This window comes from Falco cherrug, chromosome 12 (assembly GCF_023634085.1).
Source record: "Falco cherrug isolate bFalChe1 chromosome 12, bFalChe1.pri, whole genome shotgun sequence".
In the NCBI taxonomy this organism is placed as follows: domain Eukaryota; kingdom Metazoa; phylum Chordata; class Aves; order Falconiformes; family Falconidae; genus Falco; species Falco cherrug.
This window is the reverse complement of record NC_073708.1, coordinates 15,741,399-15,757,470: the sequence shown is the minus strand read 5'-3', so window position 1 is coordinate 15,757,470 and position 16,072 is coordinate 15,741,399. Positions and strand designations below refer to the sequence as shown.

General features: G+C 43.0%; 1 protein-coding gene across 4 annotated transcripts in view; it reads left to right on the top strand.

Moving 5' to 3' along the window:
* TLCD4 (TLC domain containing 4) overlaps positions 1-16,072 on the top strand; it is a 45,456-nt gene that overhangs the window by 3,897 nt on the left and 25,487 nt on the right. The window contains exon 1 of one of the 4 annotated variants that reach the window (XM_055724378.1): positions 11,680-11,864. The exons of 1 other annotated variant lie outside the window; for it this stretch is intronic. The gene's annotated coding sequence lies outside the window, so the exon portion shown is untranslated. Of the gene's footprint in view, positions 1-11,679; positions 11,865-12,064; positions 12,229-12,257; positions 12,529-16,072 lie in introns of those variants that run through there. 2 more of the 4 variants (XM_055724379.1, XM_005445581.3) reach the window with 2 other exon arrangements.

Sequence of the window (16,072 nt, the reverse complement as noted above, 5' to 3'; positions counted from 1 at the left end):
CCAGTGGTGTACTGTGGGGTCTAACTGCCATCAGTGACAAACAGCAAAGTGGTTGTGAGTTTACACAAACTCAATAAATAAGGTATCCTTCCCTCCCACTATTTAAAGATTTCCTGGAAACGCTAAGGTCTTTGTATGTAGTCTTTGGAAGTGGGGGAAGAGGTTGTTTTTAGAAATTTGTCAGGGTCTAAATATGGTGTTAGAATTTACAATCAAAGAAGCAGTTTGTAGGGAAAAATGTTTTTTTTCTAACAGGGATGAGCCACACTGCTAGCAGATGTTTCTTTAACCTACTACATCTGACAGCATGGCTAGAGAGCTGGTGCATGTAGCTTTGATGACACAAGGTCTGGTGACACTTTGGGTGCATTCTGAATGTGATTTTTATGAAGCAAGAACATTTGTAGTATACAGCACCAAAATTACATATTGCAACTTGCTGTAATTACTGGGTAGCATGTTCAGGGAGCAGTCCTTGTAACATAATGTAAACTAATGTTCTTCTGTCTATTCAAAAAGCCAGGAGAAAGAGACTTCTGTTTCAAATCTTAAAAGTACAGAGCGTCCTGGAGGTCACTGGGTGCCTCTGGCCTCTCAGCCTGTAAAAACAAGGCCTTTTAAAAAAATACTGCTAAAAATAGATTTGGACTCTGATATTACCTTCCTGGAAATATATCTTAAAATCTGTTTACAACGTTAAATGAAATTTGCAGGGGTACTTGGAGGTTAGAATGTAGCATTCTCTGCATACTCACTGCAGGTTTTTGAGGGGTTTTCCTGAGCTTTCCATGGATCTGTCAGGAGGATGAGAAGAAGTGCACTTTTTTATTTAGTCTTTCCTGAATTCCTGTGTTCAGAAGACTGGCCATTGCTTGTGCATTGGTCTCATTTACCAGCTTGCTTCAGTGCATACCTCTTCCTCTCTCAGACTGAAAATCAGGTAGCTGGGGCGGTTGCTGCTGCCATCACAGGCCATCTGGATTTCAGTACTTGGCCCTCAGCATTCCTAGGCCTGAAAAAAAGGCCCCTCACCCTTCAACGCTCTCTCCACCCTCTCCTTATGAGCGTACAAAATGCATCAGAACTGATACCCTCCACTGTAGAGACAGGTTTCTGAGATGAAAGTGAGGACAGTTTTGTGAGCTGTTTAGGTTTCCAAAAGCCTAGCATTGAATTAATGACATGCTGGTGTTGAACTGATCATATTAAAATAGAAGAGATGATGTGTTCTGGTTTTGCTCTACACTGTCTTTGATTTTCTTTTCCTCCCATTTTTCTTGTGTCTTTTCTTTATGCAGTTCTATTTAAAAATGTCATTTATTGACTATTGTTTTGGGGATGTCAGGTTTGGGGATTTGCCCAAATCCTGTTAAAGTCAAGTGAAAGTAATGACTCCACTAGCTCTCAGTGGAGATAAATTGAATTATTTGTAGAGTTTGCAAGAGCTGGATAAGTTATCTTGGCATTTTAATTTCTGTACATTTGTATATAATTCTTGCAAGACAATATTAAAATTTTGAAATCTGAAATTCCTTCTATTGCTTCTACCTTTTTAAAGACATGTAAGATGTCAAGCACAGTAAACAGTGTTAACAGAAAGCTGTCATAGTTAAAAGTCCAGCTGTAGCCAATATAACTCTCCTTCTGCACCATATTTTAACATTCTTTAATTATGTGATTACATAAAATTTAAAACCAGATCCCCCTCACATTTTTTTCATCAAACACAGGTGATGTGTAACACTGTTCTATCGATGCTTGTATACAGTAGTACAAGAGAATGCCCTTGCCTATATTACAGGTTAAATAAATGTTAGGAAATTACACATGATTTGCATTAGTTATTGTGAATTTAATGCATTGTTAGGGTGTCAAGAGAGTTGTTTGATTCCTGTTGTTGTGAATTAAACAGCGATAATAAGGCAGTTGCTTAGAGTTATGGTATTAATTATTTTGCTGACTGATGATTAATATATTACTGAAAATTAAAAATATGTTATGCATGTGGAAACACTTAGGAGTTTTCATGGCAGCTTCTGGTTTACTAACGCTCACCTGATTTCCAAATAGGGATCTTACGAGTGGTTTCATATTCTTTTTGGAATACTTTGAAGACAAACTATGTTGTCTGATTGTACCTTTGTTTGAAGACTGGTACAATTGTATTTACAAGCAGTTCTTAAGTAGATAATAGTCAAGCCAAAAGCTTGTATAAGCTTTGATTATTATTATTATTATTTAAAAGAAAATAATTGAGAAACTGTAAGGTAAACTTCAGTCACCTTTAAAGAGTACTGTACACACAAAGACAAAAAAAAAGTCTGTTTAAAGTGAAACTGAAGAGTTACTGCCCTGGACTTGTTACCTTCTCCCTTTGTGGTGTATTTTTGTAGTTAGGAACCAGATCATGAGAAACCTTGATTCCTGTAACTTCCACAGTGGTGATGGGGCGGTGTGCAGTACTGTGTTCTTGTCTAGGTTATTTTTTTTTATTGTTACAACATGCAGGAATTCTTTGGGACAGGCACTATGCAAAAGTCAAATGAAAAGGCTGTCCTTGTTTTAAGGAGATTTACTGAAATACGGACTTTTTAAAAGAAAGATTAATTACACAAGGTGCAGAGTATTACCTGCTCCAGCACCTGGCTTCATGTATTTTTCCCTAGGATAAATTGACATATAAGGGTTTGTTCAGTGCCCAGATGAATGCTATACATGAGTATCAAATTTGCAGAATTCTGAGCATCATGGACTTGCTGCATGGTATGCCTGGCACAGCCAGTGAGTCAGAGATGTCCAGTCTAACACTCAGTGCATATGCATGGAGTACAGTATGTCCAGAACGCATCTGACTTGTGTACTGCAGAACATGACGTTGGACTTGGACTAGAACATCTTGGTCTGCATATGTGCAGGTACTGTTGCCCAAGATACCTTGAATCTGGAAGTTCCCACTTTCAGTGGTGAGATTCCTGTTTCCACTGAGGCATAATTTCCACACAGAAAAAGAGGACGCCACCAGAGGAACGCCAGATGTGTAATAGCCATTACTCAGCAAATCAAATGAACAGGTGCTGAAATGTTGGCTCTTCAAGCAGTCCCAGTAGCATTATTATGGCACAATGTGTGTGTTTACAACAAAATAAATGTGCAACACTGGAAAACCCCCCCCACAACCAAGATGATGTAATTAGTGTATATTACAATACAATTTTTCTGCAATTTATTCAGTTAGACAACATATTTGTTGCAATTCACAAAGGCTTTTCAAAACTACTTACAATGTTGGCACGATATATTTTTAAGGTGGAACTCTTCCACCTTAGCATTTTTTTCATATATATCACATATACAATTAGGATTATTTTTCTATTTTCCTTATTTTTAATTTTCCTTGGTTTTATATTCAGTATTTTTCTAATATTTTTAGATATCTGAGTAAGCCGATCAGAGTGAGTGTTGCTTGTCAGCAAGACAGTGTTGAACAGTGTAATTGGAAGTGGAAACCTAAAATAATTCACCACTTGATCTGGAAGGCAAGGTTTATTTCTGTGTTTTAGCACTGATGTACTTAAATGTACTATTTCTTCTCTTTGTATCTTTCTTACCATGACTGCTGTATTAAATCTTAGGTTTGGAAGTTACAGTAAGGAGCACAATCACCTTCACATGGCTGGAAGTGCACAGAGGGACAGAAATCTGTCTGTATGAAATAACATGCAGATCCAGGCTTTAGAGAGGGGGGAAAACAGTAGACCTGCTGGCATCAATGGAGACTAAGAATTAAACTCTAGGTAAGAATCTATAATAGTGCCAATACAAAATTTGCAAATAATGACAATATTAACAAGTAGCACTGCTGAAAGCAGTGCCTTTGGTAGAAGACAGTATCAGAAGTGAAAGAAGAATGAATAGTACATTCTGCGGCTCCTAAACTGACAAAATTAGGACATAAAGTGTATTTCCTTTTGAAACAGTGTATTATAACACTTTAATATCTATGTCAAAATGCGAAAAAAAAGCTTTACTATTTAAGAGAAATCAATTTTGAAATCAGTTCTCCGAAAAATATAAAATTATTGCAAGTATTACTGAGTACTGTATTTGAGAACTAAGTGAAAAACAACTCCTTGTTTTCTTATTCAGGGCTTTTCTGACGGATTTCAACAGCATTTAGGTGTATATAATGGGAGTGTGCACCAGGTTTCATTGTTTCCTGTGCCACTAAGTAATATTCCTTCCTTGTTTCCTCAAGGCTTTTACAGATCAACAGAGGATGGAAAAATCACTAAAACTTATAGACACATTTTTGCAAAATCTTAAAAATTGGCAGACACTCAGGGGACGCTATATTGTCTGAAGAAACTACTTAACCTTTTCAGGCTAATGTATCTGCTGTTAAAGTATCTTAATAAAACATTCTTTCTGCACTGTGGAGCATGCTGAAAGAGGCATAGTTAAATGCTGTGCAGCTGCTATGGCATGTGCCAAAGTTTAGACTGATCTAAGCGAGGCTTAGAAGCAATCTTTAGCATACAGATGAGTGATACTGTCCCAGACATGCGCTCTGTCCTTTTACCTGATGTGCTGCTCCTCAAAATCTATCATGTAAATCAAAATACCTAGCATCACCAAGAACCGTGTTCTCCGCTTGAATTATGCTGATTTTAATTGACAGTCTGAACATCTTAAAAAAGCATTGCTTTCTGACCCTTTGCATGTTGAATTGTTGGGAAATTGTTTTTAGCACCCCTTGGCACCAATTTAATGCTTTTCAGTTGTATCCCATTACAAAGTACATCTTTCATTTTCTGTTGTTCTGACATCATCAGGTTCTAGTCACTACCTGGTTCTATGGTGCTCTTGTGGCCAAGAGCCCAGACTCCTATAAGGCAAAAGGAAATACGTGCATGTGAAGAGAAGAATCCGGTATTGTTTCAGGCTTCTTCCAGCTGTTTCTGGTGTGCTCTGTCTCTGAGATCAGGGAACCGAAAAGTCATGTTAATCTCAGAGCTCTCTGGTTTAAGCCTTTGGGAATGGAATGTTTTCTAGACCCCTAGTTTGCTGATCCCAAAGATGCACCCAGGTGCAGCTTTGTTTACCAAAGACCCAAGGACACATTTAACAAAGCTGCAGTACTGCCTCTGTTACAATCCTTTGTGCAGGCATGTCAAAGGAAAGAAAATGCATGGAGGAATGTGAAGTGGACAATGAAGGAAGCCAGGGGAGGATGACTGTGGGGAGGAAGAAAATGAAGTGACAGAAAAGGTGATAAGGATAAAATGGGAGAGGGCCAAAAGAGAAGTCAGAAGGACCTGGGAAAGAAAAAAAAGAGGCGGAGTTCTGTGGATCATAATCAGCACATCTGTCTTAATGTGGTTTGATGTTTTGTCCTAATGCTGACATGGTGCATTAGTGTAGCGCTTTGTAATGCAGCATAATAAACTCACAACGTGCTGTTTTACAGGTTTCAATAGCTTCTGGATGATTATAATCAGGACAGTAATACCAATAGAGAGGGTAATGCTGCAGGTGAGGTGTAACAGGGTGAAAGAGACAGCATGTGATGAGAGATAAATGGAGAAAACAGAAAAACTGGGAGAAAACTGAAGAAGGGAGACTGAGATAGAGGAAGAGGTTAGTGACCAGACAGCTTTCCAGAAACAAGCCCTTGTTCCATTACTGAGAGTAAGTACTACTGGCAGAAATGCTGTTTTAAAAGGGGAGGTGGCAGGAGCTAGGGAAGCTAAACTAACTGACTTAAGATGAAAAAGGGAGGGTGTGTTTAAAGGAAGTAAACTAAAGCAGGGGAACGTGAAAGTATTGTTTAGTACAGTGCTACCTAAAAATGTACCAGGATCTGTTACAGTGACCTGTGCTGGGAAGGTAAGACACATTCTGCAGCACTCAATCTGAGCAGGTGTAACACAATACGTATCAATACACAAAATGTGTCTGCTGTTTGGAAAATGAAGATAACACTTTTCCTTCAGGGAAGCATACAGCTCAGCAACTGTTAACTGGGTACATGTAGGGTGTTTAAAAAAAGACAACAAACGAAGCATGTAGATTCACTCTTTTTTTCTATGAATTTTTGTTTGAGGGAGTGAGGATTTTTTTAGAAATTGAGTCTTTTTTTTTTTTTTTTCTCCTTTTCTGTTTTCCTGACGTTTTTCAGCTTTAGCTAAAACCAAATTTGGATTTTTTTTCCAGTCTCCTCTTTTCAGTCTTGGGCTTTCTGAATTAAATGCTGTGATATTAGCTGCCTACAGTTACTGTGATTGGACTCCATGGGTGGCCCGAGTAATTTTCAGACAATGGAGCTGGTTCTTTTCTCACTCACACCAGTCTAACTCTTTGGCTTCAGTGGAGTTACTCTTGATTCACAGTGTTGTGAAAGGAGAATTGTGCTTGCTCTTTCATACGTTCTTTCATCTCCATGATATTTTTGCTTACATGTATAATTGATTTTCTGGGAGTATCTCCTGCTGCTGACAGGTAGACCTAGGAACTTCCTAAGACAGAAATAAATTTAAGCATTTTTTAGGTCACTGAGTTCAATCCACTGCTGCTGCAACACCATGTTATATAATTTTTTTCATATACTAATCAGGCTTTACCATTCATTAAGAGTCTATTTTTACTACAATTGGTAAATTCAGACAGAAAGGTTAGTTACATTCTGTGTAAGTTCAAAACCACAACCAAAGTAATTTTCAAATGCTCTGAAAATATTCTCCTTTCTCACATATGCCTCACTTTTCAGTACAGCAACCACGATAAAAGCTTCATTCTCGGCAGAAGTAGGCTCAGCTCTGAGAAAGCACGGTTCTGAAATTACAGGTGTGCTTGGGAAGAGGTACTGTGTAGTTTTCTATTTATGGTCACATCCCTCTCACAGATTTTAGTGGGAGTTACAAGCAGTCACCTGACAACATATTTTTACCATACCTGAAGTGCCACCCTGAAAGTAATTACAGAATGAGAAGGGTATGGAACAGGGTGTACAACTTGGCTGAGGATGGATTACTGCAGACTTCAACTTCCTTACATTGGGCTACCTTCCTCTTTACCACCCTGTCTTAGCAGACCCTGTCCGTTTCAGCAAAATTTGTTCCTTGTTTATGGAGTTCCTGGGCCTAATTGGCAGAAAGCTGAAAACGATGAATATATCAAAGAAGTTTAATTGTAATTAAAGCATAGATGAAAAGCAGAGCCCAATTTTTCTCTTATGCAGTGTAAATAAGATGATTCAGCTGAAGCCAACAGAATTATGCTGTTATCTGTGAATGCTACTGCGATATCTCCATGTTCTACCGTCCCTATGGTCTTTCAACCTGTGTGCCCAACATGGAATATAATTTCATTTTTTGCCCTGTGTTCCTAAATCTCTGTTCTACACATCACCTTAGCAAACCCATTGCCTGTAGTTCCCTACCCTGCTGAAGCCTGGCTTCAGAAGTGGCATTTGTTACTGGGGGAGTTCTTGACAGTTACCATATAGCGGTGGCATCTTTGGTTTGCAGCTGCTGGAGAATGGTGGCTGTGTATCACAAGGGAGTGTGGAAGAGATGTATTAGTTGTGAAAGCCAGACTGTGGTCACTGTGTAGCAACCAGCTGACTGTGATGCCACTCCGGTGACTGTTTATCCTGCCCTTTGCTACTGTACTTGTGATGCACAAATAGGTGCACAAGTTGCATCATCTAAGTATAGTAAGCCTCATACATTTGAGGAAATGCTCAAAGTAATTATTAAGTTCACGCGACGCTTTGTAGGAGTGGTAGAGTACACTCTTGGTTTTGTTGGAATTGCTTTGCACATGGAATACAGGCCCAGTGTCTTTGCTCTGAGGATCTCTTTGGGATTGCTGGACATGGGATACCCAAGGCGAGGCTGCTGCGCATATGCAGTAACATCCAACTTGATGAGATTATTAGATACCAAGAATCCCAGACACACAGGTGGCTCTCAGAATCTTCCTGGAGAACATTTCTGGTTGGAAAGACGACAGACAATGAATCTAAGGCAACCTGGACTTCTGGCAGCCGCATCTAATCACGTCTGCAGGCCTCCCTTCTACTGCAATACCTTCATACCTGTCACGTTAGAAAGGGGGGTTTCCATTAACCCTTTATATTTGATCAGCCTGTCAGTTTCCCAAGAAAGATGGGACCCTTGTGTCCGACCAGTCTGTCCACTACCTGCATTTTGATAGCCCGCCGTATTGGAGGGTGATTTGACTAACCTATTCAGGGTCCCCTGCTGACAGCGTCACTGAGTCAAATCCCTTATGTCAACTACTCAGACCTCTGGAGACTTACACAAAATGAACTTCAGCTGAAGATTTTTATTATACAAAATGCAAGTTTGTGACAGGATAAGGTTCAAACATTGCTGGTGATAATACACTGACTGCAAAACAAGCTTAAACCAATACTCCTAATAACAGCTAGCACGAGTTCGTCATAGAATAGAGTTCCTACCCAGTAGGCGTCCCTATGGAGAAGACAGGTTCAGCCCATCAGCTGATCCCAGAAGTTATGATGGAGTCTTCCCTAATTTCTCTTCTTTCTAACTTACTTTTATACCTTTTCTTTACACTTAGGTGGAGCTTGGGTGACTCTAGTCATACATATTTTTGTTACTGATAGGTGTAAAATTCTCTTGCTTTACCTTTAAAGGTAAAGTCAAATAAAAACATAAAATGCGTGCTCAGTGAAGGGTGGTCATGCCTTGGAGGCAGTTAACTTTGGGATGAGGTGCATGTGGTATTGCAATGAGGTTATAATGAGCAAGGTTTGCCTGAGGAAAGTAATTTTGCCACAGTTGTTGGCTCAGCAGTGGGCATCGCGTGTATTCTTCATTTGACAAGCGCTATGTAGCTTATCAGCTGTGCGGTACCATCGAGTTCCCATTCCTGCAGGAGTACAACAGAGCCTGGCTGCGGTGTCTCCACTCTGCGCCACCCGTTACTGCTGACAGCATGTGGTAAGATGGCAGGGTGTGCTGCTTAGGGAGCCATGGTAAAGTAGACTCCGTGCATGCCGACCACCCTGAAAGTGGTAACTGTATGTTACCCTAAAAAGCTTTCTGTAATACTATGCTTCTATTAGGTCCCAGTTTTCCCTGATTTCCTCCAAAGTAATTTTCCCACAATACCCTATAGCCAGTTCTCTTTTATCTGCAAATTCTCTTTATCAGAAATCTGAGAGATATCCTGCTGAGTGCTCCCACGGAGAGCAGTCGCCAGCCAGGAATCCATACTGTATCGCCATTCTCAGCTTTACAGTCAATGAGCACATGTTGTTGGGCTGTTGAAAGATGGCATTGCCTCTGGTCATGATCTGCTGTGTGCTCCAAAATGTGCTGAACATGGGCCAAGGAGAGAGTGGTGAGGCAGGTCAAACTAGTTTCTTTCACCCACGCAGCACTGGGCCCAAGGAATTGTTTGGTAGGTTGTGTGCTACACAGGCTCTCTGATATAGAGGGGTTTGGGCAGGGTCTGGTTTGTCTTCTAGATGCTTCCTAACCTGTAAGTGTATGATGGTGACGCGTTGTTTTGAGGCTTAGAGCCCTGATAGGTGGTCTTTGGCAGAGTTACCTGTTCAGTTTAAGATATTGCCACTCTCAGCTGTCTGCTTTACCTTGCTGCTAGGTATTGCCACACTCTTGCGGTGGGGACTCCAGGTCACAGGCTGGCATATTAAAAAACTACAGACTTTCATTGTTGTCCTTTGCTAGAACGGTCATGACCTGAGGCAGCTGGGAGAAATAACATCTTAAAACACAGCAGCTAAATCTGCTGAAGCTTGTTGTTCAGAGCCTTTGGTTGTTAACCATGAGCGAAAACAGTCATTGCCTGCATCCACAGACCTAAGAACAACCATTCCTGCCTTCACTGCCACTGTAGATCCTCTGTCACCCCAGAGGTCCACAGCTTCTCCATGTGGAAGGCTGTTGTCAGAGTTACAACTTACAAGGGCAAGTGGTATGTACAAAGAAACTTCAAAGTCAGTGATGTTGGATTAAGCAGAAAGTACTGTTCTTTGGAAGGTGAATTATTGAACAAAAAAATTTTTCTGAATGTTTGTAGTTTATGTCATCTTGGAAATGGTTTATGATCCCACCATGCAGTTCTTAGGTTTTAGTGGCTGTTCTGTTTCACTAAAAACTGTAGACACAATAAAAATAGGTTGAAATCTTCCTGTATATGATGAATAAAATGACATCAGAGTAAAAGATGAGGGTTTTATCCCAGTTTTACTAAGATACTCTGTTGGTATGATACTGCTGTTTTTATTGGTCTACCTGTTTGTTTCTGGAATGGAAGAAGATTGAAAGGAGGAATGGGATCTCTTCCTTTACTCAGCTGAGAACATTTTGTGGAGTTTTGTTAACAAAAATCAGTTTAAAAGCTGGTCAACCGTAAGACACAAGTGGATAGTCCAAACTTCAGTAGTTCTGATGGTCACACTTACCCACAGTTTATGTTCAGCAATGGATTAAGCCAAGCTGGCTTGAAACAGTTACAGATGCTGGCGGGGCGCCCTGCTCACCTCCCACAGGTTACGGTTTCTACAGCAGGAATGGCTCAACGCCTCATTAATCAGTACCCCAGTTTCTGTGTGTGGCAGACCGGCACATCAAGGCAAGCCAGCATCAGTTTCTGTTCAGGCTCAGGCCACAGCATTCCTGCCCTGGGAGACATCTTGCAAGAGAGACCAGTGTACGTAGTTGGGGGAGATGATTTGCCAGCTGTAGCTTAATCTAGGGAGACATATATGTGAATACCTTCCACATTATGTTGTTTGAGAGAGGAGAATTTTTAAATTATTGATCTGAAGGATCAGGAATCCTTAACGGAAATGGAAAGCTGAGGTGGTTTAGGATGCGTATGGGAGCAGGACATGGCAAGAGCAACAAGAGTCCTGACCATTATGCTTTCCATTTGGTAAAAAACCCAAGGCCATGCAGCATCATCATATTTAATTTTGTCAACGTAATTTGGCTTCTCTTTGATTTCTCAACATTATCCAACAGTTCAAAAATGTAAAATAATAAAAAAAAAGATGTGATTTTAGTCAAATCCAATTTATAAAAAGAGCAGGTGTCAGCAATAGCTGTTGTCAGTGTGGTGAGCACGTTGCCTGTGACCCCAGGTTGCTGCGCAGCGCCATCAGGGAGCGCAGAAACGGGTTCAAGGGGGCGGACGGTCCCATTAGCGTTTTTGCGGGGACGGGTTGAGACAATGGGGCTGCGTCCGCGCACGGCACCGTGACCAGGGCGCTGCGGGAAGGCGGGCGGGATGCGATGCCTAACGGCGGGGCTTCCTCCCCCAGGCGGGAGCTGTTCTCAGCCCCGTCCGTTCAGCAGGACCCGGGGGCCCGGAGCCCCTCCCGGGGCAACTGGCAGAGGCGGCCAGCGGGCGCCGGGGCCGGCGATGGCAGCTGCGGTACCGGGGCGGCCGGCCGCGGGCTGCCTCCCCGCCGCGCCGCGCAGGCGGCCGCTCCTCTGCGCTGTTACCGCGGCCGGCCGCCGCCGCCGAGCCCCGCCGCCCCAGCGCCCCTGCCGGGGGCCGCGCCTCAGCCGCCGCCAGGCCCGCGGGGCCGAGCGACAGGGGGAGCCGCTGCGGAGAGGGGAGGGGCCGGGGGAAGCCGCCGGCCCCTCAGAGGCGGCGAGCGGAGCCCGGCGGCAGGTGGCGGCGGCTGCTCGGCCCCTTTAAGGCTACGCCTGCCGTAACCCGATCGCCGCAGCCGGAGCCACCGGCGGAGCATCCTGCGCCTGGGAAGGGCTGTCCCGTCCCCGCCGCCGCGGGGAGGCATGGCGGAGGCGGCGGCGCGGCCCCGGTAGCCCCGCTCCCAGGTGCGGCGGGAGGGGGGGGCCCGGCGGATCTGTCGGGGCGCTGAGGGGCCGGTGGGACGGGGGCGGTGCAGCCCTGTCCCCCCCACCCCGCGGGGCTGCGCGGCGCGGCCGCTGCCCTCCCTCGGTGAGGGGCCGCCCCCCGCACGGCGCCGCCCCCGGGGCCGCGGGCCGCAGCCGGCGGCGCTGGGCGCTGTGACCGCGCAAAGTGCGGCGGCTGCCCGCCTCCGCCCGCCGCCCGACCGCGCAGCCGGTGCCGCGGCGGCTGTGTGCGGCGCCCGCCTGCCGGCCGGGGCTGTCGCCGGGGCTGTCGCCGCGGGCGGGCGCGGTGCGAGCGGCGGGCGCCTGGGCCGACGGGGAGAGCCAGGTAATGCCCGGCGCGGGGGAGCGCCCGGCGGCTGCTGCTGAGCCGTGCGCCGCCCGGGAGCTCGTCCGTCGGGGTCCCGGTGCCGCTCCGGGCCGGGGGGCTGCCCCTCCCTGTTGCTTTCCGACTGCGAACTTCTCCCCGGGTTGGAGGGGATCGGTGCCGGGAGCCGGCCGCGCAGCCCGTTTACCCAGCCGTTACAAAAAGCGTGCTCATCGAGGGGCTTGGGGGTCCTAAGAGCAGAAAGCAAAGCGGAGCGTGGGGTGTTAGTTAGCCCTCGCAGAAAAAGGAATGGCTTCAGCTGTGAGTAGCTCGAATTTTATTGTGTTTTCTCCTCCGTGCTGCTTATTGAACTAAGTAAGATACTGAATGCAGGGTGCCTCATTGAGTAGGAGCAATGGAAACCACCGTTCAGAACCAACAGCGCAGCAAAACTCAAGCACTGCAGATGTTTTATTACTGGGTTTATTATAAAATGTGCAAAGAGTCAGTAGTCCCGCGTTGCTCTCTGCAAATTAGTGTGGCAAGTTTTATGGTGATTGGATTTGGCTTTCGGTTTTAAACGGATCAGGAGAGCATGTGGCTGAATGGGATGTCCTGGTATCACTGGCAGCTTTAGGTGTAATCTTGTTTGGAAATTGATCCCACTCATCTTGAAATCCAGCCTTAAAGAAAGCAAGGGCTGCAGGCCTTATGCCTTCCCCTGGGCCTCTTTGCTGAGTCTTGTGGTGATACAGTTGCGTTTCCCATTTTTATGATGTAAAAATTGCTGTGGAAACAGTGAAATGAGGAGAAGAGAAATGCTAAATGCCGTTGATGGTACAGCGCTTGGTAACTCTTCCATTCCTTTATCCTCTTTCACTAAGTGCTGACTTGTTTCTGTGAGAAGTTCTTAAGGGTATCGCGTTGGGGGTGAATGAATGTTGAGTCTTAATGTTGTTGGGTTTTTTCTTCTAAATTTCTAGTAGGACAGAATTGCAGGAAAACCACAGCATGGCAATAGCACATGAAAAGAGCGTACTTTCCGCTCTTGCTGAGTGTGATTGATAAGCTGTGTTGTTAGCTTTTTCAAAAATACTGGGGTCAACAGAGTAACCTGATACAGCATTAGACATGTGTAAGCAATACCTAGCTGAAGATTGTTAGTTTCAAGTGTTTGTTGATACTTATTTACCTAAAGACTGCACTGAAAAGCTGCAAGAGTGAAGTTCTGATCATTAGTAACTACTGTCTTAACTGAATGGCTAAGACAGTAGTTTTTGGGTAAGCTAGGAAGAGACCACTGCTAAAAAAGTAACTGTGAAGAGCCAAGCTGGAGGTAGGGTTTTGATAAAAGAACTACTTTGTAATTCAGGAAAAAAAGTACTATCTCCCCACCCAGCCTTCCACTAACTCAGAAGTGGTATCAGCTGACTGAATGGTAATCAATGACTATGCAGTTTGGGTGATAAAGTGTCTGCTCATATATAATCCATGAACTTCTGTATCTTGATCAGGCTTTGCTGGCCGGCTATAAGAAGATACCGGGGCAGAAAAAACACAGTGTAGTTGAAGCCACCTTTGACTTACTAACTTTGGCCATAGTCCTGAGGGCAAAGAAATTGTATGTAATCAGAAGCTTATTATTTTTCTTTTAAGTGAAAAGCTTTGGTTCAACAACATAAATTATTTTTCTTTTAAACAAAAAAAACAACCTGTAAACAACAGTTAATTTTCATGTGAAACAGGATATGGTTGAAAACTTAAGAGATGCAAGAAAATGTTCATAGGTGAACTGTTCTTCCATCTCATGTGAAATGCTGTTTACACCTGGTCCTTGAATTGAATTAAAATGCAGCACTTGATTTGTCTAAGTAAAACATAAAATTATTCCTGGACTTGGTAGTTAATGTATTAAACAGCGTCTTAATAAACATATATGAAATCACCTTCTGAAATCAGTCTTGCAAAACTCCTAGGAGTATCTGTGAGACCAACCAGAGAGGCTGGGTGACTAGTTTCAGCTCTGCTGCCATCATACCTCTCACCTTCGTAGGCATCACTGTTCTACACTTGATGCTAAAACTCCTGAGAGAGGTACATAATGCTTCTGAAAGTCAGATCGCACACTTTTCATGCAAGTACTTTTTCTTAAAACGAATTCCCTGTACAGGCTCCTTAGAAGAAAGATGAGCTCTTCCAATGCATTTTTTGCATGGGAGGTTTTTTGTTTGATTCCATAATCTCCTGTGCTAAAATGAACACCTGTCACACGCTGAAATGTTACTTATCTAATAAAATCTTCTGATACTAAGGAAACAAAACAAAATATGGTTTTCTTTTGTCCAAGAGATTATGTCAGTGTCTTTGAAACTCAGAGGTATTAGTATAGTCATTGCAGATGAATAAAATTGGTAGCATCATGAGAATTGCTATATTTTAGTCAAAAGGATGAAGTAGGTGTGATTGATGTTCAGTGATTTTGCTGTTTTTCTGAAGAGAATTGTCTTCAACATGCATTTTGGCTTGCTTTGCTTTAGGAATTAAAGCATCTAAGATTTTATTATTTTTTTTCCTTACGTGGTCCAAGAGAGGACTTGCTTACTACAAATGAGATGATGTAATAATGAAGTTTTGGCCCTGGGAGTAGAATCTGGAATGGACCCTGTACAGTGCTTATCAGTGGGTTTAAACTGGAAGATATAAAACTGAATTGGTTGTTTCATTACTTCAAATGGGAAAGTTTTAGAAAACCAAGCTTAATACCCATTGTCTCTAGTACTTTAAGCTGTAAAAAGTACATAAAATTTGATTTGTATCTTCTTGGTTAGTAGGCAAATGGAGAAGTATGTGGAGAAAAGTGTAAGAAGTACTTGAGAGAATACTGGATATTCAGGATAGTGTTTGAAGTTGGAAGTTTTAATAAACGGACATTAAAAAGTGTGCAAGACCAGTATGCTGCTGAACTAGAACAGGCCATCAGATAAACAACTGGAGTGAACCAGAGTTTGTTGTTGCAATTTGGTTTGGAGTAAAAATGCACTTGGGAACTGAATCTTCTGATCATGCCCACCTACTGCCCTTTGGTTTGTGTGCCACAGCTGTCTTGCAGCATGCAAGCTGGATTCCTTTCGTGTTAAGCTGAGCAGGAAGATAGGCCTGAAGAGCAGATCAAATGCAATCTGACAAGTGCGGTGTCCCTAGTACAGAATTAAAGCTGGTCTGAAGTAAACACTTGAAATCCACGTGATAATAGATGCAGGTTTCACTCGGCAAGTCTGCTCTTACTGGTCTTGCATTCTGCTTATATAGTTGTAGCTTTTACTATGGGTACTAGTCAAATAAAGTTTTCAGATAATTCACTTTCTTTTTTTACTCTTCAGTTCCTGGCGGGGGGCGTGGGGGGGTGGGGTGGGAATTGTAAGAGGAGGGAGAAATTTTTGAGATCATTGAACTGTAAGCTTCTAAGTCTTTGCAGAGAAAGGTATTTTTTATTCCTGGTCTGTTATACACCTTTTGTTAAAGTTCTGAGTTTAAATGTAAATCATGTTTCAGTATATTCACCATTCACACTACCAAGTGAGAATATTGTACTTAATTTTTTAAAAACTTATTATTTTAACTGGTGGACTTTTCCTTCTCCCCCTGCCCCCAAGTGCATTTTTTTTCCATCTGCAATGCAGATGAAATTTAAAAAAAAAAATCTAAGGCATGTTTCCTCATTCCATAATGCATGTGAACTAAAGGTGGACACAAATATATAATTTTATCAGTTTTTGCTGACTACTACGTTGTTGTAGTAACATCAAATTATGCCAGCCTCTAAGTCTTAATTTTATTTTTGGATATTTTCTTCAGTAAAAACAAT